The sequence below is a fragment of the Stenella coeruleoalba genome (assembly GCF_951394435.1).
Source record: "Stenella coeruleoalba genome assembly, chromosome: 10".
In the NCBI taxonomy this organism is placed as follows: domain Eukaryota; kingdom Metazoa; phylum Chordata; class Mammalia; order Artiodactyla; family Delphinidae; genus Stenella; species Stenella coeruleoalba.
The window spans coordinates 83,474,003-83,501,936 of record NC_137156.1 but is presented as its reverse complement, the minus strand read 5'-3'; the positions used below and the strand labels follow the sequence as shown (position 1 = coordinate 83,501,936).

The 27,934-nt window shown below is 38.4% G+C and overlaps 1 protein-coding gene across 6 annotated transcripts in view; it reads right to left on the bottom strand.

Moving 5' to 3' along the window:
• The window catches only part of TAFA1 (TAFA chemokine like family member 1), a 955,756-nt gene that overhangs the window by 46,528 nt on the left and 881,294 nt on the right, over nucleotides 1–27,934 (bottom strand). The window lies entirely within an intron of this gene.

Below are 27,934 nucleotides of genomic sequence, written 5' to 3'. Positions count from 1 at the left end.
CTGGTTTTGCAGCTATGCAAGTGATGACCACCTGCTTTGTGATCTGAACATCAAACATAAGATTTCCTTGGTCAGTCGAACATTTCTTCCGGTCAGAGAAAGGTATCCCCTCAAGCTGGGCCACTGCTCCAAGCACTGGTCCAGAGAAGCAATAACAAAATAAAGGCATGGGAGAAAAAGAGGCATATTTTCATTTTATCTCCTATGAAGCCTTGAAGCCATATTTATTTTTCAATAAGTATCTTCATTCTACTTTCGCAAAATCTTTCCCTAACAAAGGAGAATTCCCTTTATCTTTTTATCCGAAAAGTTCCCCTCAAAAAGATAATAAGTACTGTGCTATCATGGCTGGAGAAGTTTTCATCTGCACTTGAGAAAAATGAGGAACCGTTCTCGGAGGAACTGTTCTATAGATGATGCCTCTTAGCTTACTCGGTTCATACTATTCCTCCAGTCTTCTGTTTCCTTGTTCATCTTTTGTGTAGTTGTTCTATCCATCATTGAAAGTAGAATATTGAAGTCTCTAACTATCGTTATTGAATAATATGGTATATTTCTTCCTTCAGTTTTTGCTTCATATATTTTGGGACTGTGCTGTTAGGTACACCTGTCTCCTCTTGACACATTTTCTATCATGATGGACACTGTTGTGAGTTAAATGTAGATACAGCAATATTCTAAACGAATTTTGTATGTAATTGTCTTTACAAAAGTAAGTTAATAATCGATGTTCTAGATCAGGGGCCTGAAAACTTTTTCAGTAAAGGACGCAATAATATTTTAGGTTCTGCAAGCCATATGGCCTCTGTCACAACTACTCAACTCTACAGCTGTAGTGACGAAACAGCTATAGATAATGTGAAAGCAAGTAAGTGTGATTATGTTCCAGCAAAACTTTATTTACAAAAATTGGCAGTGGGCTGGACCATATTTAGTACCCCCTGGTCTAGATAAATGGGTTTTGGCAGTGTGATTTATTACTTGGGTTCTTTTATCAATATCATTCTTTGTGTTCTTTTGGGCTATTTCCTCTGCATAATTCCAGCAAGTATTTTGATTCTGTGAACTTTGCTGAATTACAAAGATTCTAATCTACCAATTTGTGATGAGTTTATTTACGAGAACAATTCTTCCTTCGACAATGCCTCCAGTTCTAAAACATGGATGTGAAAATACATTTCCATTTTTGTTACCAGCCATGTCTACCTTACTGGAAACTTGCATATTGACATCTGACATATAATGAATCTGAGAAAACATAACATTCTCATTTCAAACCAAAACATCCTTATGTGTGGCTCTGAATGAGTCGCATCTGTTTTCTGAACACATCCCTGCAAATCAATTACAAAACAGCATCCTAAGACGCATCATATTTAGCTGAGAATGCATAAAACTATGTGTTAGAAAATATCTGGCAAGTATTGGGCCTTCAAGATTCCAAGAATACTCCTGAGGTTTCAGAGGTGCAAGGTGGGGAAACTGTGCCCATTCCAACATACATGTGTGACAACAGGAAAATTGAGTGCTAATTGATTACTTGCTGTTCAGTGGTATGAAGCAGTCTGTAGCAGAGTCCAAATGAATAAATAATCAAATTCCAGTTATAAAGTAATGGAATGATAGATTGCTCGGGAAAGTTCTGTTACCAAGCCATGTTAGTCAGAGCTGCAAGAATACCTTTATGCTTTGGGAGGAAACAAGAGACATGGAAGCAAGGTATTTATCACTGTGTGATTATCCCATGACATATTTCTTCTACAAAGGTTGATCTGCTGCCAGAAACTTCCTCAAGCAAAGGAGGTGGAGGGAAAGGTTATCTTGGTTTGACAGATTTGGAAATGATGGCCCAGAGTGGCTTAGTGACACACTGGTAAGCTTGTTCATTTCAACTCTGGATCCCCTCCTGGGATAAAACCTGGCAGCTTCTCAAGCTGCCTGCCTTCCACTGTGTTACAGCAACATGTATTTATCTGGCTTTAGCTGTGCCTGGTGAGGAGGACAAAGAGAATCACAGCAGCTACCAGTTTTTTAAAATCTGGTGCCAGGCCCTGTGTTAAGGGTCTGACATACGTTATCTCATATTTTCCCCATAAATAATGCTGCCTAGTGATTAAAACGATCCCCACTTTACAGATGAAGAAACTGAGGCTATGAACAGTTAAAAGACTTGACCATGTTGAACCTTCTTCTGATTCCAAAACTCTTTGAAAACTTTCTGCAGTTTCCTTAGCTAACACGATCGTTTTGGTCTTCCTGGCAGTATTATTTTGTGCCAGAAGATAATGATGTCGTTCCCTGAAATTAGAAGAGTCTCCAACATCATACGCAAAAATAAACTCAAAATGGATTAAAGACCTAAAGGTAAGGCTGGATACTATAAAACTCTTAGAGGAAAACACAGGCAGAACGCTCTCCGACATAAATAGCAGCAAGATCTTTTTTTTTTTTTTTTTTGGTGGTACGCGGGCCTCTCACTGTTGCGGCCTCTCCTGTTGCAGAGCACAGGCTCCGGACGCGCAGGCTCAGTGGCCATGGCTCACGGGCCCAGCCGCTCTGCGGCATGTGGGATCCTCCCGGACCGAGACACGAACCCATGTCCCCTGCATCAGCAGGCGGACTCTCAACCACTGTGCCACCAGGGAAGCCCACAAGATCTTTTTTGATCCACCTCCAAGAGTAATGAAAATAAAAACAAAAATAAACAAATGGGACTTAATTAAACTTAAAAGTTTTTGCACAGCAAAGAAAACCATCAACAAAATGAAAAGAAAACCCACAGAATTGGAGAAGATATTTGCAAATGAAGCAACTGACAAGGGATGAACTGCCAAAATATACAAATGGCTCATGCAGCTCAATGTCAGTAAATCAAAAAACCCAATCAAAAAATGGGCAGAAAATCTAAATAGACATTTCTCTAAAGAAGATATACAGATGGCTAAAAAGCACATGAAAAGAGGCTCAACATCACTAATTATTAGAGAAATGCAAATCAAAACTACAATGAGGTATCATCTCACACTCGTCAGAATGGCCATCATCAAAAAAATCTATAAGCAATAAGTGCTGGAGAGAGTGGAGAAAAGGGAACTCTCTTACACTGTTGGTAGGAATGTAAATTGGTACAGTCACTATGGAGAACAGTATGGAGATTCCTTAAAAAACTAAAAAATAGAGCTACCATATAATCCAGCAATCCACTCCTGGGCACATACCTGGAGAAAACCATAATTCGAAAGGATACATGCACCCCAATGTTCATTGCAGCACTACTTAACAATAGCCGGGTCATGGAAGTAAGCTAAATGTCCATCAACAGAGAAATGGATAAAGAAGATGTGATACATATATACAATGGAATATTACTCAGCCATAAAAAAGAACAAAATAATGTCATTTGCAGCGACACGAATGGAGCTAGAGATTGTCATACTGAGTGAAGTCAGACAGAGAAAGACAAATATCATATGATATCACTTATATATGGAATCTAAAGAAATGGTACAAATGAACCTATTTACAAAACAGAAGTTGAGTCACATTTGTAGAAAACAAACTTGTGGTTACCAGGGGGGAAGGGGGGGGAGGGATAAGTTGGGAGATTTGGATTGACATATACACACTACTATATATAGAACAGATAACTAATAAGAACCTACTGAATAGCACAGGGAACTCTATTCAATATTCAATAGCTGCCTATTGTTTTGTTCTCTTTTCCCAGAGTGTTGAATAGAGCTCAGAGTATTGAATATTGTATATGGGAAGAGAATCTAAGAAGAGTGGATATATGTGTATGTATACCTGACTCACTTTGCTGTACAGCAGAAACTAACACAACATTGTAAATCAACTATACTCCAAAAAAAAAATTAAGGGACTTCCCCGGTGGCACAGTGGTTAAGAATCCACCTGCCAATGCAGGGGACATGGGTTTGAGCCCTGGTCCGGGAAGATCCCACATGCCATGGAGCAACTAAGCCCATGCACCACAACTACTGAGCCTGCACTCTAGAGCCTGTGAGCCGCAACTACTGAGCTCATGTGCTGCAACTACTGAAGCCTGTGTGCCTAGAGCCCGTGCTCCACAACAAGAGAAGCCACCGCAATGAGAAGCCCGTGCACTGCAATGAAGAGTAGCCTCCGCTCACCACAACTAGAGAAAGCCTGCATGCAGCAAAAAAGACCCAAGGCAGCCAAAAATTTAAAAAAAAATTAATTAAAAAAAAAGATAGTGATGTCATTCTTGCTTACTGGTCAGTCTCTTGTGAGCCTGGGTAGCCTACATTAGGCTCCCAGAGCTAAATATATGAGTAAATTAAGTTGATAAAAAATGGTAGACTGTGGCTTCTTATGACCCACATGAGTGAAATAGTTCTTAGGGGTCAAGAGCTGCCTAATTTTTGTTCTCTCTTCCCTTGAATGCAGACAATAACTGCTGTGGGAGGTTCTCACAGGGCAAATGCTGTGTAAGCTCAAAAGACCAAGTCACGGTAAGCAGAATTCTGAGATGGCACTCCAGGCCCCAGCTGAGAATCTTGCCCCTGGTACACACACCCTATATAATTTCTTCCCTTTGCATATGAAAAAAACCTGTGAATATAATGGGATATCATTCCTGTGATTAGATTATGTGTCAAAACTGAAGACTTTTTTACAGATGTAATTAAGGCCCCAAGTCAGTTGGTTTTGAGTTAATCAAAGGGAGATTATCCTGTGTGGGCCTGACTTAATCAGGTAAGAGACCTTGAAAGAGACATTGGCCTGTTCTGAAAAGACAGATTCTCCTGCTGGCCTTGAAGAAGCAAGCTGCCACGTTGTGAGAAGTCCACACAACAAGGAACTTCAGGCACTGAGAAGGAACCCCAGCGGACATCTACTAAGAGAATAGGGACCTCAGTCCTACAACCACAAGGAACTGAATTCTGCCAACAACCAACTGAAGAATATCCTGAGCTCCAGAAAAGAATGTACCTCTGCCAACACCTGGATTGCAGCTTGGAGAGACCCTGAGCAGAGGACTCAGATAAGCCACGCTGGGACTCCTGACCCACTCAAACTGGGAAATCATAAATGAGGGCTGTTTACAATCACTATGTTTGCATCTTTTTTGTTAACGAATACAAAAGCCTTTCTGGAGGAGGGGTGTATTAACCAAGGCTCCCCAGAGAAAGTCCTACAATCTGTGGTATGGAAGTTGGAGAACCAGGAAAGATGGTGGTACAATGTAGTCTGAATCTGAAAGCCCAAGAACCAGGAAGGCTGATATCCCGGGGCAGGAAGAGATAAATGTCTCAGCTCAAACAGAGAGCAAGTTTGCCCTTCCTCCACCTTTTTGTTCTGTTCAGGTCTGTAATGGACTGGATGATGCCCACCCACATTAGTGACAATCATCTTTATCCAGTCTATTGATTCAGGTGCTAATCTGTCCTGGAAACACCTTCACAGAGGACACCAGGAAATAATATTTTACCAGCTATTTGGCATGCCTTAGCACAGTCATGTTGACACATAAAATTAACCACCACAAACAGCTTTCTCCCTTCTCTCTTGTGCCTCTTCAAACCCATGGTTCAAGCAGCAGCCAGAATGACCTTTCAAAACTGTACAGGAGATCATGTCTCTCTTAAAACTCTTAAATGGCCTCCTGTTAATGAGAGCCAACTTTCAGCTCCCACCACAGCTTACACCAGAGTGTATGACACAGACCTCACAGTGCCATTTCCTCCCTGGGCCTACACTGCAACCTCCCAGAGCTTCCTTTACTTCCTAAAAGGTACCACCAGGTACTTTCCAAATCTAGAGCCTTCACACTGGCTCTTCCCTTCGTTTGAAACACTCTTTACCACACTCTGAACCATTTCATACTCATCAGTCACGTCATTTGTCCATACTTTCCTACTTCCCTGGCTAAATTACAAGCCTTTATTTATAAGTCAGTTATTTTTTCCCAAAGATATGTAACCATGTTATTTGTTGGTGCATTTTAATTTTTATTTTTAATTGTTTTGCACTCAGGGGAAAAAACCCAGTTTATTACATAAAGATGAATTTTATTTATGGACAGAGACTCATACAGTCTGAATTAACAATAATAATAACTTATTGTTGTAACTGTAATGAAATAGCTTATAAATGTCATGTAATTTCATTGAATGTCATTTTACCTACTTAAGACGGAAGCAGGGTTGAACTCAAGTGTGTCTGCCTTAGAGCACAATCTCTTAATCACATTTAAAGCTTGGTTAAAGGGGGCTGTATTTCAAATGATCATCTCATCCTCCTGCCCCTATTAGACCCTATGTTCCATGAGGGCCAGGCACGTGTCTCTTTCATTTTGCACTTAACATCCAGAATACTGAATAGCAGTGGTGTGTAATTCATCAGTGCTCCTCACTGATACTATTGTTTCTCCTCCTCCAAGGACAAGACGGGACAGCTGTATCTCATCCCTGGAATCTATAGGTGGACATGGGGCTTTGGTGCAGTAAATGTCAGACAGTGTAGCAATGATTACTTCTGAGTAGAAGCTTTTGAGGACCACTGTGTAAGTGTCCACATTTCGCTCTCCCCTAGCAATGCATGATGATTTGGACCTACACTCTATAAGACAGTAGCCATTGGTTAATTGTGGCCACTGAAATTAAAATAATTAAAAGTAAATAAAAGTAAAAATTCAGATCCTCAGTCACATTAGCCACTTTTCAAGTCACATTAGCCACTTTTCAAGTACTCAATTGCCACCTGTGACTAGTGGGTACCACTTTGGGCAGTGCAGATATAGACCATTCCCTTCATCACAGAGAGATCTATTGGGACAGAGCTTCTATACATGCTCGAGACTTTCTGACTGAGGAAGCCACGGAGCAGAGCCACCAACTGACTCTAATACACATGTCATATGAGTATGAAATAATCTGTGTTGTTTTCAACGATTTATATTTTGGGCTTGTTTGTTACTGCAGCAAAACCCAGCTTATCCTAACTGACAAATGTAGTCATTAAGTAAGTCCACGCTTAATAATTTGATGATTACTTTTCTTCTGGGAGTTTTGGGTGAAGAAGAGGGAAGGGAAAACTTTTAAGGTAAGTCATCAACATAAGCAAAGGCTTGGATCTGGGAAATGAACAGGATCTCTAGGAGCAGCAGGGTTTATGTCAGGAAGCTTCAGATAAGAGATAGGCCTGGAGAGAAGTAGAGAAGCTAAGGGTAAGAATCAGTGCACAGAAAATGAGGAGGGGGTAGACCCCAAACCCGCATCTAACTCCTAGATCTACTAAGCAGTTATAATTTACTGAGCCTACAACTTGAAGTCCTGTCTGACACTGCTTTGTCCATTTAACTGTTAGAGTATAGACACTATAGTATGTTATCTCTCCAAGCCATGACATCTTTCTAATTAAGGTACAAAACTACTTTAGAAACTCAGTATTCATTTGCTGAGGAGAGCGTATATAAAGTCTCCTTTGCACCCAGGAGACTGCCCTTGTCATCCCAGAATTGTGGCTAAAGCCCACAGCTGAAGAAGAATCTGGAAGTATACTATATACTGAAGTCAGAGTGAAGAGAGCAGCTATTCCCCTGAAGCACTTGCTTAAGGGCATCACTGTAAAACTGGCCCCTTTCCTCTACCTCACCTCCACCCCCTTAATAAGACAAGTACAGCAAAAAGAGCTATCGGTGTGGGGAGTGAGGGATAAATTAGGGGTGTGGGATTAACATATACACACTACTCTATAGAAAATAGAGAACCAACATAGACCTCCTGTATAGCACAGAGAACTATACTCAATGTTTTGTAATAACCTACAAGAGAAAAGAATCTGGAAAAAAAAAAAAGATATCTATGTACGTACAACTGAATCATTTTGCTGCACACCTGAAACTAACACATCATAAACCAACTATACTTCAATAAGAAAAGCAAAAAAAAAAGCAAACCTTAAAACCAAACAACAACAAAAACAAAACAAAACAAAACAGAGCTATTGCCTCTACTTCTCACCAGGGCGTCTGCGTTGGGAGATATTCTCCCTCTTTGGAGTCAAGAGACAGTCCTCCAGGAAAGTCACTTTTAAAGCTTGTGACTGACAGAACTACTTTCTTTGTAGGTCGGGGACAGGTTCGAGACAAGATTCTCTCCTAAGGCTGGTGAGATTCAGGTCTGGGGCACACAGAGAAAAGCTGAGAATGAGATTTAAAAACAACCAGGACTGTGTCTCCACACAAGTTGCAGAGACCATTGGAATAAGTAGAAAACAGCTCAAACTTGTGGAACTGGGCTTAGACACTGAAGGAGATCTCACTCAGCTGGGAAATCCTAGAGGCAGTTATACATATGTTCCTTGCAGGCTACTATCAGGAAAAAAGTTTTCCCTGAAAGTTACCCCAATAACTTGTGAGTCCTCAATAAGCCCACTTACACTAGGATGATGCTTGAGACACGGCAAACCCTGATATCTTCCCAGGCATCGCAGCTGAAAAGATGTTCTAAAAATTGTCTCTTGATGGCTGTTCACTCCCATCCTTTAAGCTCTGAGTGTATGAAACACAGTTATCATTAAAAGAAAGTATGGAGGATACAATTTGATATTCTTAGAGTATTTCTAGTTTTATAATTAATTCATGGATGAGAGAGCCGTTATCCGATAGCATCCAGAAATGTGGAAACTATTCATTTTAGACAAGCACCCCAGGTCCTGTTATAGGTCTTGATTAAAATGAAAACTTACCAAGTTTTATCCCTCAGAATATGATAGCTTCACAGGCAATTGAAATCACCTAGTTCCATTGTTGGGTTTCTAATTCCAGGGCTTATAATAATATTTTTTTGGAGTCAAGCATGACATAATGCTAGGACTCCTGGAGCTAGCAAAGATGATAAAGTGTTTTAGCCCCAGCAGGTGCTCTGCAAAATCCTTTATTAAAAAGAGCTGCCACACACAGGCTCAGATTGTGATGGATTGTGTGGAAATACAGAGTGACACGCTATGAATTTACAACATTAAATTTTCCCCCCTAATTAAAGCAGTGGGAATGGCCTCCAAACAGAATCTGGCTACAGCTGGACAAGAATGATTGTATTCCCTAGGTCTCCAGAGGAAAGATTTTTTTTTAGTGATTTTTTAATAAAATTTTTAAAAATCAGACATAATAACAGGGTCTCTTTCTCTATATGATACCTAAAGTAATTTCTAAAGTGAAAAATACACATGTAAACTTATTTTTATTTATGTTTTCATTATAATTCAGAAATTCTGTTTGATCAGAAAACTTATTGCATATTGTTAAAACCATAACAAAATTGTACTTTTCACTCAGAGAAAGGATTCTTGACCCAGTGTTTTCACAATGCGAGTGCTTGAATTAAACTATGAGCTGACAGCAAAAGATAACTGACATATTGAATTAAAATCCTCTCTTTTTTTTTTTTTTTTTGCGGTACGCGGGCATCTCACTGTTGTGGCCTCTCCCGTTGCGGAGCACAGGCTCCGGACGCGCAGGCTCAGCGGCCATGGCTCACGGGCCCAGCCGCTCCGCGGCATGTGGGATCTTCCCGGACCGGGGCACGAACCCGTGTCCCCTGCATCGGCAGGCGGACTCTCAACCACTCCGCCACCAGGGAAGCCCCAAAAGCCTCTCTTTTATGTTAAACTTTGACTTCTATATCCAGCTTGATATGTGGACATTTTCCTTCTTTTTTATGTGTATAATTAGACTTGGTAATGTCGCTGTCCCACTGACAGAGTAAACTCTTGTAACAGTAAGGGTGGCTGACTTCCAGACATCCAAAGGACTCACAGAGTAATTCAGACTGTGCTGGTGTGTGCATTAGCAGTGACTAAGAAAAGCTCAACAAGCAATATCTACCAACAGCTCCATGATTGCTGGGGACACTGTTGAAAGACTTGAGTTCATCTGCACGTCCTTGCATGGAGGCAAATGAAGGTGTGTGTATGTCTCTGGGAGAAGGCATTTAATGAGCCACTACTGTGATGCAAGAATAGATGAATGTATTTTTCAAAGGTTTTGGAAGAAACATAATGGGTGGCCAGGTACCCGTGCCAAGTGGATCGTGTCTGGGACAAAGAATTACTCAGAAACAATAACTTTACCCAAATGAAGAATAGACTCTGCGGTTAAACAAGATCACCTCCCCCCAAATTGTTAGTTAATCTCCTGATTGTCACTCAGGTTTTTCCCAAACGGATCCATTTGGGGACACCTGAGTGTTTCCTTCATCCAGCAGATTTATAGCTTTTTCCCTTTCCTTCAGAACTCTGAGAACATGAAGAGGAAAACACGCACTCTTACACATTTCCACCCACCCCAAACACACATAGTAAATTTTAATTTCTCACTGCTCCTTAAATACATCTGTATTTCTCATCATGATAAATCTTTTATTTTAATGACCTTTCTCTACTAAGATGAACACCATCATTATTAATAGCATGGATTTCGGAGCCAGGCGTCTCCATGGTTTCCTAGGTAGATGATCTTGGGCGAGTTATGTAACTAAGTCTCTTTTGCAAAAGTGGGATGTTAGTAGTAACTATCCTCAAAGAGCTGTTCTGAAGATGAAGTGAATTTATGCAGGTATATCTAGCACAGGGGATGTGCTTGCTAAATGTTAGCTCTGAGTATTTACCATCATTAGAGTTGTTATCAATAAACTGAGACCTGAAATCACTCCAGCTAATAAAACATTACATAAGCAGAATGCTGAAATTGGTAATTATAAAACTAGTTCAGGAAAACAAGGAGAGACCTCTGACGTTATTTTTATGCTCCTCTTTTCAATACTCTTATCATTAGGGATGGGTGATGTCAGAAAGAGAGGGCAAGAAAGACGGCAAGAGAGGAAAGGTGGAAAAGGTGAAAAAGTGAGAAGACATGGAGAAGAAATCCCAGAATGTAGGGAGGGAGTAAGAAAAAAGAAGCGGAGGTCCGTAATTCTTAGACTCCATTTTGATGTTTTCCCCAAACTCGCAGCTTCTCTGACTGTTCCACTTATTTTAATAAAGCCCCAGATTCCTGCTCAGACGCTTTTGAAATCTTCTCCAAATACTTTCCATACACTAGGATTTTAAGGTGTTACTCTCAGACCTGAAATATCCTTCTTGCTACCAAAACTCCATCTACCCACCAGTCTATTCTCTCCACACCACTGTGACTTGAGTCCACACTCCATGGATGGCAAATAGAGTGCATCTCAGACAGCTTCTCCCACTGAGTGGTTATAGCCACTTGCATTGCTACGTTGGACTCAGATTTCTGAGTCCATGTCTGGGTACAGCAGGCAAGAGTGCTCTGACATGTTATGTCTGCCTCAGGCATGGTAGTGGGGAGTGGAGGTGAGACTGTCATGTATTACTGTCCCTCTTGTGACTTTTACCATCCATTATCATCACCTTAATTGGTTATAAATCCCATCCTGCCTTGAGATCACTCCTGGGTACGATCATTTCACATATCCCCCAAACTTTCAGAGGAATTCACAGAAGAAGTTTTTTTCTCCCCTGTATGAACAGTTCCATAGGAATGTTTTGCATGCTGTAAATACTTGGTAATTATATGCTGAGTGATTGACACCCAGGAGCAGAAATTAAGGAAGACATATATACCCTGTACATGGAAAGAAACATGCGTCTGCCACATTCTGCAGAATTAGTTCCTGGAACACAGAATTACTGATTCTGAATAGCTCAGTATTATTTTCTCTGTCCTGCAAGCCATTGGGAATGGCAGGCTGCACACGGTAGACCTCTTGAAAGGGAAGTCACAGCCACTCGTCTCCAGAGGAACCACACTGAAAGGGTGTTCAAGAGCCAGGCTGACAAGAGCTGAGGCTTGGCAGGAATCAGAGCTACCTTGGAAAGCAAGCGGCTACTCACAGCGGTGCCACCTAACGCTCCTTATTCCCACTGCTTCTCTTATTGGGCTCATTGAAACACCACAGGGAAGCAACATGGTAGGGGAATGCTGTCAGCAAGTCAGAATAACTGTGGCAACTTTCAGGCTGCCTGGATATAGATGAGAGAGATAGGCTCTATGTTTGGGTTCAAAGAGTGATGAGAGAGAGAGAGAGCGAGTGCGTGTGTGTGCGTGTGTACCAGTGAAGGTACAGATGGGACCAGCTCAGCCACCTCAATTTCTCAGGACTCTTGCCAATTTAGATCAAGCCAGAGAGGTATGCACCATCAAATACGTATCTGAGATGTTGCTTGGGTAGCTCTGACAAGGGCTAATAGCTAGAGAAATATGGATGGCCACACTTAAAGGATATGAAGGGGATTTAAATTCTTCAGACCAGATAAGGGTTTCTCATCCTTGGCACTACTGGCAGTTCTGCACAATTCTTTGTTAGCGTGAGGGCTGGCTGGTGCATTGTGGAACACTGAACAGTATCTCTGGCCTCTCTACCCACTGGATGCCAGTAGTATCCATCCCTTAGCTGTGATAACCACAAGTATCTCCAGATGTTGCCAAATGTTCCCTGAGGGAGAAAGATCACCCCTGTTGGGAAAAAGTGGATCAATTGTTTTCTTTTAGTTACCCAACAGTTAGAGAGACATCAAATCAACACAGGATCCCTTGGTGATAGTTTCATAAATTATATACAGGTACCTTGCATTTTATCACTCAGGACTGCCTTAAGAGAAATTTCTATCTGTCCCAAGCAGCTACTGTGTTCAAAATGTCTTTAATGTATTAAATACTTGCACAGAACATAGCATCTTAATTTTGAAGTATTATCAGCCTACATTAGTCAGAGCATTTTCATGCAGATAGAACTATATAACCAAAACAAAGAAGTTATAACCATAAATCATGGCAAACCTGGCATTATAACTAAATTGGAAACGAGTTTACAAAACAAATGAAAACACGGAAACATATTATAGAATAAGTGTGTCCCTTACTGCATTCTTTTTGAGATTGTTATAAATTGGAAAGAAAAGAGAAATGCGTACAGTGGGAGTTAGATTACAACACATTCCACCTGTCAAAATACACTAACACAAATAGATCTATGAGCAGGTGTAGCTAAGTGCTGTTATCATTAATCTGGATTTATAAACATCTTGACTTTCTAATGAAAAGGTGAAGAAAAATAAATGAAATCCTCATCAGTTGTAATTGAATGACAAAGCAAAGTTAAGGTCACACTGCATCACTAGCTTTCAATCAAAATCTTTATACCTTTCATTAGACATTCCTTCTATTTGTTTAAGAGTTGGCTGCTATTAATTAACTTAGTAGATAAACATGATGTGAAAAGAGCACAAAGAGAGACATATGAGTTTAAGGAAGCTTTCTAGTTCTGATATATTTTCTTCAGTACAAAAACAAGTATTTAGTCAAATTGTTTTTGCCCAGTAAACTGACTGTTAATTTAGCAGATTCAAGGCTTGAATGAAGGTTGATTCAAGTATAGTTCTTATCACTTCAAAAAAAGAAAAAGAAAAACACACAAAGTCACCTGGACATTATACTGAGATTGGGTAATTTAACTGGGTAAGTAGCAATTCTATCAATTTCAATCATTACATTGTTCTTGGCCATTCTAAAATCAAGGACATTTTTTATCTAAGTTAAATTTTTTTTCTTAAACTCCTAACACTCCTCTTGTGCTCACACTTGAAGTCTTTAGTTCTTTTTCATTGTAAGGGAAAAGCTTCCCACTTTACCTGATGAGGTATTTGGTATTTTGCTTGATAACCAAGCATCAGCAATAGAAGAAAATAATCCCTGCAACACACTGGTAATCTGTTTATGCTTTTATTATGAAAGAGCATCCCTTGTTTGCTGAAGTATCTCCCCTTCCTCCATTCCAAGTACCAGTGTGTGAAACTGGTACTGCTGACCTTTGCTCTATTTACAAAAATGCAACTGGCTAGTCCAATTCAACTGCTAACGTGCTTGTGAAAATGCATTTTATTTTGCTGACTGATGTTAATGTCTTCCATGAGTCTTTGCACATGATCAAATGACTGGAGTTAAAAACCAAAGGCATCCCTCCAGACTCAGCTCAAAAATACTGTTTCTACAAACCACCAAAGGAAGTGAGCTCATCCTTCCTCCCTCCTGTAGCATTTTGAATACAACTCCTGTTAGCATTTAGCCCACGGTACTAGGACTATTTATCTTCATGTCTTTCTCCCCTAACAGGCTGTCAACTACTTGAGAGCAATGAATATATCTTATTCATTGGGGTATCTCTCAGAGACTTCCTAAGAGTGAGCATGATTGTAGTAAGTTGTCTAGTGCCCATCTTCCCTGCTAGACTGTTACAAGGTAGCAGACATTGATATTAATAACTTATAACCTACATGGTACTTAAAATTCGCTAGGTGGTGTGCAAAATGCGTTGTTACAATTAATTATATTCTATTTAATACAACAACATATGAGGTAAATACAACTATAAGCTTCATGTTATTATTGAGAAACCTGGACCAGAGAAATTAAGTCACTTGCCTAAAGTAATCCAGCTACTAAGTGACAGGGCTAAGATTTGAACCCATGCAGTCTGGCTCCAGAGGCAATTATGCTTCATTATTACATTATCCTGCCTATGAGGGCCCTCAACAATATCTGGTAAATGAATACAAGAAGGGAAAACAAAAGAAATACAATGAAGGAATGAAGAAAGAAGTATGTGAACAGGAATCACAGAGTCATTAATGTTTGTTGAGTAACAGGAGTAGAATTTCCACTACAAGAAAAAACATGTCATAAGTAATACTTAATGGAACTATAAAAGACCCAGAATTGCCAAAGCAATCCTGAGGAAAAAGAAAAAGCAGGAGGCATAGCCCTCCCACAGACTTCAGACAACACTACAAAGCTACAGTAATCAAAACAGCATGTAAAAAACAAACAAACAAAAAACCCAACGTGGTACTGGCACAAAAACAACAAAACAAAAACAAAAACAGACATAAGGATCAATGGAATAGAACAGAGAGCCTAGAAATAAACCCACACACATACAGCCAATTAATCTTTGACAAAGGAGGCAAGAATACACAATGGAAAAAAGGTAGTTTCTTCAGCAAATGGTGTTGGGGAAGTTGGACAGCCACATGTAAATCAGTGAAGTTAGAATACATACTCACACCATACACAAAAATAAACTCAAAATGGCTTCAATACTTAAACATAAGACATGACACCATAAAACTCCTAGAAGTGAACATAGGCAAAACATTATCTGATATAAATCGTACCGATATTTTCTTAGGTCATTCTCCCAAGGCAATAGAAATAAAAGCAAAAGTAAACAAATGGGGTCTAATCAAACTTACAAGCTTTTGTACAGCAAAGGAAACTATAAACAAAATGGAAAGACAACTTATGGACTGGGAAAAAATATTTGCAAATGATGTGACTGACAAGGACTTAATTTCCCAAATATACAAACAGCTCATACAAGTCAACAAAACCCCCCAACAACCCAATCAAAAAATGGGCAGAAGACCTAAATAGACATTTTTCCAAAGAAGACAGATGGCCAAATAGGCACGTGAAAAGATGCTCAACATCTCTAATTATTAGAGAAATGCAAATCAAAACTACAGCAAGGTATCACCTCACACCAATCAGAACGGCCATCATCAGAAAGTCCACAAATAATAAATGCTGGAGAGGCCGTGGAGGAAAAGGAGCTCTCCTACACTACTGGTGGGAATATAAATAGGTGCAGCTACTAGGGAAAACAGTATGGAGGCTCCTTAAAAAACTAAAAATAAGAGTTGCCATATCGTCCCACAATCCCATTCCTGGGCATATATCTCAACAAAACTATAATTCAAAAAGATACATGCACCCCTATGTTCACAGCAGCACTATTCACAATTGCCAAGGCGTGGAAACAACCTAAATGTCCATTAACAGATGAATAGATAAACAAGATGTGGTACATGTACATGATGGAATACTACTCAGCCATAAAAAAGAATGAAGTAATGCCATTTGCACTGACATGGATGAAAATAGAGATTATACTAAGTGAAGTAAGTCAGAAAGAGAAAGACAAATCCCATATGATATCACTTATATGTGGCATCTGAAATATGACACAAACGATCTTATTTATGAAACAGACTCACAGACATAGAAAGCAGCCTTGTAGTTGCCGAGGGGGAGGGGGAGTGGGGGAGGGATGGATTGGGAGTTTGGGATTAGCAGATGCAAACTATTATACAAAGAATGAATAAACAACAAGATCCTACTGTGTAGCACAGGGAAGTATATTAAATATCCTGTGATAAACCAAAATGGAAAAGAATATGAAAAAATATATATTTATATATATATATACAACTGAATCACTTTGCTGTACAGCAGAAATTAACACAACACTGTAAATTAACCATACTTCAATAAAATGAATTAAAAATATTTTTTAAAGTTTCTTTATGCTATACTATAAATCTAGTATCTCTAAATGATAAAATATTGAATTATCATTAAAAATGATAATTTTGAAGAATTTTGTGTGGTATGCAAAACTTCCTGTTCTATAAAGCTGAGTGAAAAAGAATATAAAACAGTATATAGCAAGTCCATCCAAAAGAATTATAAGAGACACAGATATGAGTCACATAAATAATTGTCAATGCCTGGAAGCCATGCTTAATAAAAGAGTAAAGAAACAAAAAGAGAGAACTTAATTTTCATAATCTATTTTATTTAACCCATATAGCCAAAATACTATTTCAACACATGATCAACATAAAAATTATACATGAGATATTTCACACTCTTATTTTTTTTATAATAAAACTTGCAAATCTGGAGTATATCTCCCACTTACAGCACATCTCAAAAAAGACTATCCACGTTTCAGATGCTCAACAGCAACATGTAGCTTGTGGCTAACCTTCTCGGTAGTGCAGGTACAATAGTATGATTCCTATTAAACACAGTCAGTCTCACACCAGTCAGAATGGCCCTCATCAAAAAATCTACAAACAATAAATGCTGGAGAGCGTGTGGAGAAAAGGGAACCCTCTTGCACTGTTGGTCGGAATGTAAATTAATACAACCACTATGGAGAACAGTATGGAGGTTACTTAAAAAACTCAAAATAGAACTACCATATGACCCAGCAATCCCACTACTGGGTATATACCCTGAGAAAACCATAATTCAACAAGAGTCATGTACCACAATGTTCACTGCAGCACTATTTACAATAACCAGGACATGGAAGCAACCTAAGTGTCCATCGACAGATGAATGGATAAAGAAGATGTGGCACATATATACAATGGAATATTACTCAGCCATAAAAAGAAATGAAATTGAGTTATTTGTAGTAAGGTGGATGGACCTACAGTCTGTCATACAGAGTGAAGTAAGTCAGAAAGAGAAAAACAAATACCATATGCTAACGCATATATATGGAATCTAAAAAAAAAAAATTCTGATGAACCTAGGGGCAGGACAAGAATAAAGATGGAGACATAGAGAATGGACCGGAGGACACGCGGAGCAGCTGCCTAGCACAGGGAGATCAGCTCCGTGCTTTGTGACCACCTAGAGCGGTGGGATAGAGAGGGTGGGAGGGAGGCATAAGAGGGAGGGGATATATGTATACATATAGCTGATTCACTTTGTTATACAGCAGAAACTAACAAAACATTGTAAAACAACTATACTGCAATAAAGATGTTAAAAAAAAAAACCTACACATACACACACAGTCAGTGGCCAGAGCAGCTGTCTATCTAAATACATTAAAAAACTTGTTGGCAGGAAATGCACTATTATATTCATTGCAGTTTTCTTTAGGATGAAGACATATAGACATTTTCTCTTCATTCTTTTTCTTTTTTTTTTTTTTTTATGGTACATGGGCCTCTCACCGTTGTGGCCTCTCCCCTTGCGGAGCACAGGCTCCAGATGCGCAGGCTCAGCGGCCATGGCTCACGGGCCCAGCCGCTCCGCGGCATGTGGGATCTTCCCGGACCGGGGCATGAACCCGTGTCCCCTGCATCGGCAGGCGGACTCTCAACCACTGCGCCACCAGGGAAGCCCTCTCTTCATTCTTTTAAAAAATGTTCAAGAGTTACTATGTTTAGAATCAAGAAAACACAGTTTCATGTATGGTCTCTCAGGAAATACAAATATTACTTTTTCCCAAAAATGTAAAATAAAAATGTGAGACACAGAAGACTGAATTCAACCTAATTGTCCTGAAACTAGCACAATCATCAAGGTTCTGATGGAATATGAGAAGACGGGAATGAAAGGGCCACAAATGCCTTTGAGACAATGGCCCTCCAAAGTGGAAAAACTACTAGGGATCTAACTGCTGGTAACAGAAGGCTAGCTTTTCTAGACAAATCCTACTATGAATAACAACCAAAAATGCAGGATAAATTATCAAATAAATTTCCTAAAACAACAAAGAGAAACAGAAGAGTAAGAAATTAGCTGGCAAAAACCGAAAGGAAAACTGAGAAGGCAGAGAATTACGCAGATAACAGAAACAATGCCCTTCAACTGTGAAAAGCTCTCAGGAGAATGCAGAGCCCAAGGAACTGGTGATTCTAGCAGGAGACTCTCTCCAGAATAATCTGCAGCTCTGAAGGGCTGCACAGTCAGGGAAAAGGTAGAGTGGATATTAACTAATACCCAAATATGTAGAAGGAAGAGGGTCATTAAGAAGAAAAAGACGCCAATGATACAGGAAACTGGGAATTCCCTTGTGGTCCAGTGGTTAGGACTCCACGCTTTCACTGCCAAGGGCCTGGGGTTCGATCCCTGGTCAGGGAACTAAGATCTCACAAGCCGCACAGATCGGCCAAAAAATAAACAAACAAATAAAGACTATGTTTAAGAAAAAACCCCCAAATCCCCCCAAAACACAACAAAACAAAAACCAACCCCCCCCCCATTAAACAAACAAAAAACCCAACCAAACAAAAACAAATGATCAGGAAACCAAAAAATAATACAGAAAACTAATATAATCAAAAGCCTATCTTTGGAGTGGAGCCACCATTAAAATCCAAAAGGAAGGGTTTCAGAGAGCTTCCAGGTTAGTGAAGCAGGATGCCTCCACGTGCCGCCATGCTGGGCTCCAAACTCCAAGAGGACTGAAGTTCCTTTGTTCTCAACCTCACCCAATGAATCTCTTCATCTGGCTGTTGGTTCCTGTCCTTTAATATACTTGGTAATAAACCACTCAACTGCCATGTGGCTGACAGGGTCTTGGAGCTCCAACCTGGTGTCAGGCCTGAGCCTCAGAAGTGGGAGAGTCGAGTTCAGGACTTTGGACCACCAAAGTCCTCCCAGCCCCACGTAATATCAATCAGTGAGAGCTCTCCCAGAGATCTCCATCTCAACACTAAGACCCAGTTCCACCCAAAGGCCAGCAAGCTCCTGTGCTTGATGCCCCATGCCAAAGAACTAGCAAGACAGGAACACAGCCCCACCCATTAGCAGAGAGGCTGCCTAAAAAGCTAACAGACACCCCAAAACGCACCACTGGACGCAGCCCTGCCCACCAGAAAGACAAGATCCAGCCTCATCCACCAGAACACAGGCACCAGTCCCTTTCACAAGCCACTGAACCAATGATACCCACTAGGGGCAGACACTGAAAACAACAGGAACTATGAACCCGTAGCCTGCTAAAAGGAGACCTCAAACACAGTAAGTTAAGCAAAACGGAAAGACAGAGAAATATGCAGCACATGAAGGAGCAAGGTAAAAACGCACCAGACCAAACAAATGAAGAGGAAATAGGCAGCCTACCTGAAAAAGAATTCAGAGTAATGACAGTAAAGATGATCCAAAATCTTGGAAATAGAATGGAGAAAATAAAAGAAACGTTTAACAAGGACCTAAAAGAACTAAAGAGCAAACAAACAATGATGAACAACACAATAAATGAAATTAAAAACTCTCTAGAAGGAATCAACAGCAGAATAACTGAGGCAGAAGAACGGATAAGTGACCTGGAAGATAAAATATTGAAAATAACTACCACAGAGCAGAAGAAAAAAGAATGAAAAGAATTGGGGACAGTCTCAGAGACCTCTGAGACAACATTAAACTCACCAACATACGAAATGTAGAGGTCCCAGAAGGAGAAGAGAAAAAGGGTCTCACAAAGTATTTGAAGAGATTATAGTTGACAACTTCCCTAATATGGGAAAGGAAATAGTCAATGAAGTCCAAGAAGCACAGAGTCCATACAGGATAAATCCAAAGAGAAAAACACCCAGACACATATTACTCAAACTATCAAAAATTAAATACAAAGAAAAAATATTAAAAGCAGCAAGGGAAAAGCAAAAAATAATATACAAGGGAATCCTCATAAGGTTAACAGCTGAACTTTTAGCCGAAACTCTGCAAGCCAGAAGGGAGTGGCATGACATATTTAAAGTATTGAAGGAGAAAAACCTACAGCCAAGATTACTCTACCCAGCAAGGATCTCATTCAGATTCAGCAGAGAAATTAAAACCTTTACAGACAAGCAAAAGTTAAGAGAATTCAGCACCACCAAAAAAACTTTACAACAAATGCTAAAGGAACGTTTCCAGGCAGGAAACACAAGAGAAGGAAAAGATCTACAAAAACAAACACAAACAAAAAAATGGTAAAAGAAACATAAATATGAATAATTACCTTAAATGTAATTGGATTAAAAGCTCTAACCAAAACACACAGACTGGCTGACTGGATACAAAAACAAGACCTGTAAATATGCTGTCTACAAGAGATCCACTTCACACCTAGGAACAGATACTGACTGAAAGGGAAGGGATAGAAAAAGATATTCCATGCAAATGGAAATCAAAAGAAAGCTGGAGTAGCAATTCTCATATCAGACAACATAGACTTTAAAATAAAGACTATTACAAGAGACAAAGAAGGACACTACATTACGATAAAGGGATGAATCCAAGAAGAAGATATAACAACTGTAAATATTTATGCACCCAACATAGGAGCACCGCAATACGTAAGGAAAATGCTAACCATCATAAAAGGGGAAATTGACAGTAACACAATCATAGTAGGGGTTTTTAACACCCCACTTTCACCAATGGACAGATCATACAAAATGAAAATAAATAAGGAAACACAACCTTTAAATGGCACATAAAACAAGATGGACTTCATTGATATTTATAGGACATTCCATCCAAAAACAACAGAATACACTTTCTTCTCAAGTGCTCATAGAACATTCGCCAGGATAGATCATATCCTGGGTCACAAATCAAGCCTTGGTAAATTTAAGAAAATTGAAATTGTATCAAGTACCTTTTCTGACCACAACGCTATGAAACTAGATAACAATTACAGGAAAAAAACTGTAAAAAATACAAACACATGGAGGTTAACCATACACTACTAAATAACCAAGAGATAACTGAAGAAGTCAAAGAGGAAATAAAAAAAATCTAGAAACAAATGACAATGAAAACAGGATGACCCAAAACCTATGCGATGCTGCAAAAGCATTTCTAAGAGGGAAGTTTATAGCAATACAATCCTACCTCAAGATAAAAGAAACATCTCAAACAACCTAAACTTACACCTAAAGCAATAAGAGAAATAAGAACAAAAAACCCCAAAAGTTAGCAGAAGGAAAGAAATCATAAAGATCACATCAGAAATAAATGAAAAAGAAATGAAGGAAACAATAGCAAAGATCAAAAAAACTAAAAGCTGGTTCTTTGAGAATATACAAAATTGATAACCTACTAGCCAGACTCATCAAGAAAAAAAGGGAGAAGACTCAGATCAACAAAATTAGAAATGAAAAAGGAGAAGTTATAACAGGCACTGCATCAATACAAAGGATCATGAGAGATTACTACAAGCAACTATATGCCAATAAAGTGGCCAACCTGGAAGAAATGGACAAATTCTTAGAAAAGCACAACATTCTGAGACTGAACCAGGAAGAAATAGAAAATATGAACTGACTAATCACAAGCACTGAATTTGAAACTGATTAAAAATCTTCCAACAAACAAAAGCCCAGGAACAGATGGTTTCACAGGCGAATTCTATCAAACATTTAGAGAAGAGCTAACACCTATCCTTCTCAAACTCTTCCAAAATATAGCAGAGGGAGGAACAGTCCCACACTCATTCTACGAGGTCACCATCACCCTGAATACCCAAACCAGAGAAAGATGTCACAAAGAAAGAAAAGTACAGGCCAATATCACTTAGATGCAACTTAGATGAACTTAGATGCAAAAATCCTCCACAATATACCAGCAAACAGAATCCAACAGCACATTAAAAGGATCATACACCATGATCAAGTGGGGTTTATCCCAGGAATGCAAGGATTCTTCAATATACACAATTCAATCAATGTGATACACCATATTAACAAACTGAAGGATAAAAACCATATGATCATCTCAATAGATGCAGAAAAAGCTTTCAACAAATTTCAACACCCATTTATGATAAAAACTCTCCAGAAACTAGGCATAGAGGAAACTTACCTCAACATAATAAAGGCCATATATGACAAACTCACAGCTAACATCATTCTCAATGGTGAAAAACTGAAACCACTTTCTCTAAGATCAGGAACAAGACAAGGTTGCCCACTCTCACCGCTATTATTCAACATAGTTTTGGTCACAGAAATCAGAGAGGAAAAAGAAATAAAAGGAATCCAAATCAGAAAAGAAGAAATAAAGCTGTCACTGCTTGCAGATGACATGATACTATACATAGAGAATCCTAACGATGCTACCAGAAAACTACTAGAACTAATCAATGAATTTGGTAAAGTAGCAGGATAGAAAATTAATGCACACAAATCTCTTGCATTCCTGTACACTAATGATGAAATATCTGAAAGAAAAATTAAGGAAACACTCCCATTTACCATTGCAACAAAAAGAATAAAATACCTAGGAATAAACCTACCTAAGGAGACCAAAGACCTGTATGCAGAAAATTAAGACACTGATTAAAGAAATTAAACATGATACAAACAGATGGAGAGATATACCATGTCCTTGAATTGGAAGAATCAACATTCATGAAAATGAATATACTACCCAAAGCAATCTACAGATTCAATGCAATCCCTATCAAACTACCACTGGCATTTTTCACAGAACTAGAATAAAAAATTTCACAATTTGTATGGAAACATAGAAGACCCTGAATAGTCAAAGCAATCTTGAGAAAGAAAACCGGAGCTGGAGGAATTGGGCTCCCGGACTTCAGACTATACTACAAAGCTACAGTAATCAAGACAGTATGGTACTGGCACAAAAACAGAAATACAGATCAACGAACAGGATAGAAAGCCCGTAGATAAGCCCATGCACACATGGTCACCTTATTTTTGATAAAGGAGACAAGAATATACAATGGAGAAAAGACAGCATCTTCAATAAGTGGTGCTGGGAAAGCTGGAAAGTTACATGTAAAAGAATGAAATTAGAATACTCCCTAACACCATACACAATAATAAACTCAAAATGGATTAAAAACCTAAATGTAAGGCCAGACACTATAAATCTCTTAGAGGAAAACATAGGAAGAACACTCTGACATAAATCACAGCAAGATATTTTTTGACCCACCTCCTAGAGAAATGGAAATAAAAACAAAAATAAACAGATGCGACCTAATGAAACGTAAAAGCTTTTGCACAGCAAAGGAAACCATAAACAAGATGAGAAGACAACCCTCAGAATGGGAGAAAATATTTGCAAATGTAGCAACTGACAAAGGATTAATCTCCAAAATTTACAAGCAGCTCATACTGCTCCATATCAAAAAAACAAACAGCCCAATCCAGAAATGGGCAGAAGACCTAAACAGACATTTCTCCAAAGAAGATATACAGATTGCCAACAAACACATGAAAGGATGCTCAACATCACTAATCATTAGAGAAATGCAAATCAAAACTACAATGAGGTATCACCTCACACTGGTCAGAATGGCCATCATCAAAAAATCTATAAACAATAAATGCTGGAGAGGGTGTGGAGAAAAGGGAACCCTCTTGCCCTGTTGGTGGGAATGTAAATTGATACAGCCACTATGGAGAACAGTATGGAGGGTTCTCAAAAAACTAAAAATGGAACTACCATATGACCCAGCAATCCCACTACTGGTCATATACCCTGAGAAAACCATAATTCAAAAAGAGTCATGTACCACAATGTTCACTGTGCACTATTTACAATAGCCAGGACATGGAAGCAACCTACATGCCCATTGACAGATGAATGGATAAAGAAGATGTGGCACATATATACAATGGAATATTACTCAGCCATAAAAAGAAATGAAATTGAGTTATTTGTAGTGAGGTGGATGGACCTAGTGTCTGTCATACAGAGTGAAGTAAGTCAGAAAGCGAAAAACAAATACCATATGCTAACACATATATAATGGAGTCTAAAAAATAAATAAATGGTTCTGAAGAACCTAGGGGCAGGGCAGGAATAAAGATGCACAAGTACAGAATGGACTTAAGGACACAGGGAGGGGGAAGGGTAAGCTGGGATGAAGTGAGAGATAGCACTGACATACATACACTACCAAATGTAAATTAGGTAGCTAGCTTCCCAGCAGCTACATTGCATGGGGAGATCAGCTCAGTGCTTTGTGACCACCTAGAGGAGTGGGATAGCGAGGGTGGGAGGGAGATGCAAGAAGGAGGGATATGGGGATATATGTATACCTATAGCTGCTTCACTTTGTTATACAGCAGAAACTAACAAAACATTGTAAAGCAATTATACTCCAATAAAGATGTTAAAATATATATATAATATATGTGACATTAAAAAACGTAATAACCATTTTCAGTTCATAGGCAGTAGAGAAAGAGACCAAATGCTGGATCTGGTCCAAGAGTTGTAGCTTGCTAACCCCTATGTTACTCTATACCTGTTACAATTCTAATTCTATAAATATTAAATCAATTTTAATATTCTATATTAAATATATATATATAGTATATATATACATACATACATATATATATAGTGTATATATATGTATATATATATACAATATGTATATATATATACAATATACAATATTGTATATATACAATATATATATGTATATATGTATGTATATATACAATATACAATATACAATATGTATATATATATACATGTATATATGTATGTATATACAATGTACAATATACAATATGTGTATATATATATACAATATGTATATATATACATACATACATATATATATTGTATATATATATATACATACTATATATATATAGTATATATATATATACAATTCTAATTCTATAAATATTAAATCATTCTAGCGAGTCTATGAAGTTCGTGCTATTATTACCATCATTTCCATTTTAAAGTTGGGGAAACTGAGGTACACAAGTTGCCCAAGGTCACAGAACCAAGTAAGTGATGGAGCTGGTATTCATATCTGGGCAGTTTGGCTCCATAAACTGTGTTCTCAACCACTGCTCTATGCTCTCTATTTTGAAGGACCTAAGAGTATAAAATGTAAAGGAATTGATGCCAGTTCAGAAACTTGCTGGTCAACAAAGAAAGGAATTGTCATACTGACCATCCCCTCTACTTGCAGAGAAAAAAATGTCACCTACCAAGAATCAGACTGGAATTCAACTTCCAGCAGTACTGGATGAGAGAAGACAACAGGACCTTCCTATTTCTGAAGAAAAGCAATGTTAAACAACTTAGAAACTATACATATATTATGTAATCAAGTCTGGGGGTGAAGTAAGTCATGTTCAAGCATGCAAGAATTCAGAAGCTAAAAAAAAAAAGAAAGCCTATCTTTCAATAGAACAATAAAATTGACAAACCTCTTGTCAGAATGACCCTCAAGAGAGAAAGCACAAATTATCCATAGCAGGAATGAAAGCAAAGACAGCACTACAAACCCTACATTATTAAAGGGATAATAAAGCAATATTGTAAATAACTTCATTTCAATAAATTTGATAACATAGAAAAACTGGAGAAGTTATTTGAAAGATGCAAACTACCAAAGCTCACTTAAGAAATAGATAACCCGAATAGGTCTCTTAAAGGAATTAAAGGAATTCTACACGTTATATTCCAGGTCCAGATAGTATCAGTCGTTAGTGTTATCAAACAATTAACGAAGAAATAAAACCAACCCTACACAGACTTCCTCAGAAAATAAAGGAGTAGTGAACACCTCCCAACTTCTTCAGGTCAGGAATATTCTAATACCCAAACCAGACAAAGATATTAAAAAAGAAAACTACAGTCATACCACTTAAGAGAAAAAACACAAAAATCTTCAACATTATAAATTAAATACAGCCATACATAAAAAAGAATCACATATTATGGGCAAGTGGGGTTTATCAGAGGAACTCAAGTTTGGTTTAACATTTGAAAATCATAAAGGCAATCCACTGTATTAGTAGAATAAAGGAGAAAAGACACATGAACATCTCTATATGCATAAATTTTGGACAAAATTTAATGCTTATTCATAATAAAAAAGTCAACATCCATTCATTATAAAAACTCTAAGAAAACCAGCAACTGAAGCTAATCCTTTCAGTTTGATAAAGGGCAACAAGAAAAAGCCTAGCTCTTATAAAACCAATGGATCAAAGAAGAAATCACAAGAGAAATCAGAAAATACTTACAGACAAATAAAAATGAACACACAACATATGAAAACTAATGGAATGCAGCAAAGCAGTGCTAAGAGGGAAATTTATAGCTATAAACTCAGACTTTAAAAAAGATCTCAAATCAAAAACCTAACTGTACATCTTAAGGAACCAAAAAAAGAAGAGCAAACTAAATCTGACACAAGCAGATAGAAAGATATACTGTGTGCTTGGATTGGCAGAATAATATTGTTAAAATGACTGTACTACCCAAGGCAATCTACAGATTCAATGCAATCTCTATCAAAATACCAATGGCATTTTTCACAGAACTAGAACAAATAATTTTAAAATTTGTATGTAAACACAAAGACCCCAAACAGCCAAAACAATTTTGAGCAAGAACACAGCTGGAGGAATCACACGCTCTGCCTTCTGAGTATACTACAAAGCTACAGTTATCAAAACAGTATGACACTGGCACCAAAAACATACATAGATCAAGAGAACAAGATAGAGAGTCCAAAAGTAAATCCACACACTTACGGTCAATATGACAAAGGAAGCAAGAACACACAATGGAGAGAAGAAAGTCTCTTTGATAACTGCTGCTAGGAAAACTGAACAGCTACGTGTAAAAGAATGAAATTAGAATATACTCTAACACCATATACAAAAATAAACTCAAACTGGATTAAAGACTTTAATGTAACACTGGATACACTAAAACTTTTAGAGGAAAACATAGGCAGAACACTCTTTGACATCGATTGTGGCAATATTCTTTTTGGATCCATTTCCTAGAGTAATGGAAACAAAAGCAAAAATAAACAAATGGGACCTAGTTAAACTTAAAAGCTTTTGTATAGCAAAGGAAACAACTGACAAAACAAAAAGACAACCTACTGCATGGGGCAAAATATTTGTAAATGATATGACTGATAAGAGGTTAGTATCTAACATATATAAATAGACTCGTACAGCTCAACATCAAAGAAACCAACAACTCAATTAAAAAATGGTAAGGCATGGACATATATACACTACCAAGCATAAGATAGATAGCTAGTGGGAGGCAGCCGCATAGCACAGGGAGATCAGTTTGGTGCTTTGTGACCACCTGGAGGGGTGGGATAGGGAGGGTGGGAGGGAGGGAGATGCAGGAGGGAGGAGATATGGGAACATATGTATAACTGATTCACTTTGTTATAAAGCAGAAACTAACACACCATTGTAAAGCAAGTATACTCCAATAAAGACGTAAAAAAAAATAAAAAATGGGCAGAAG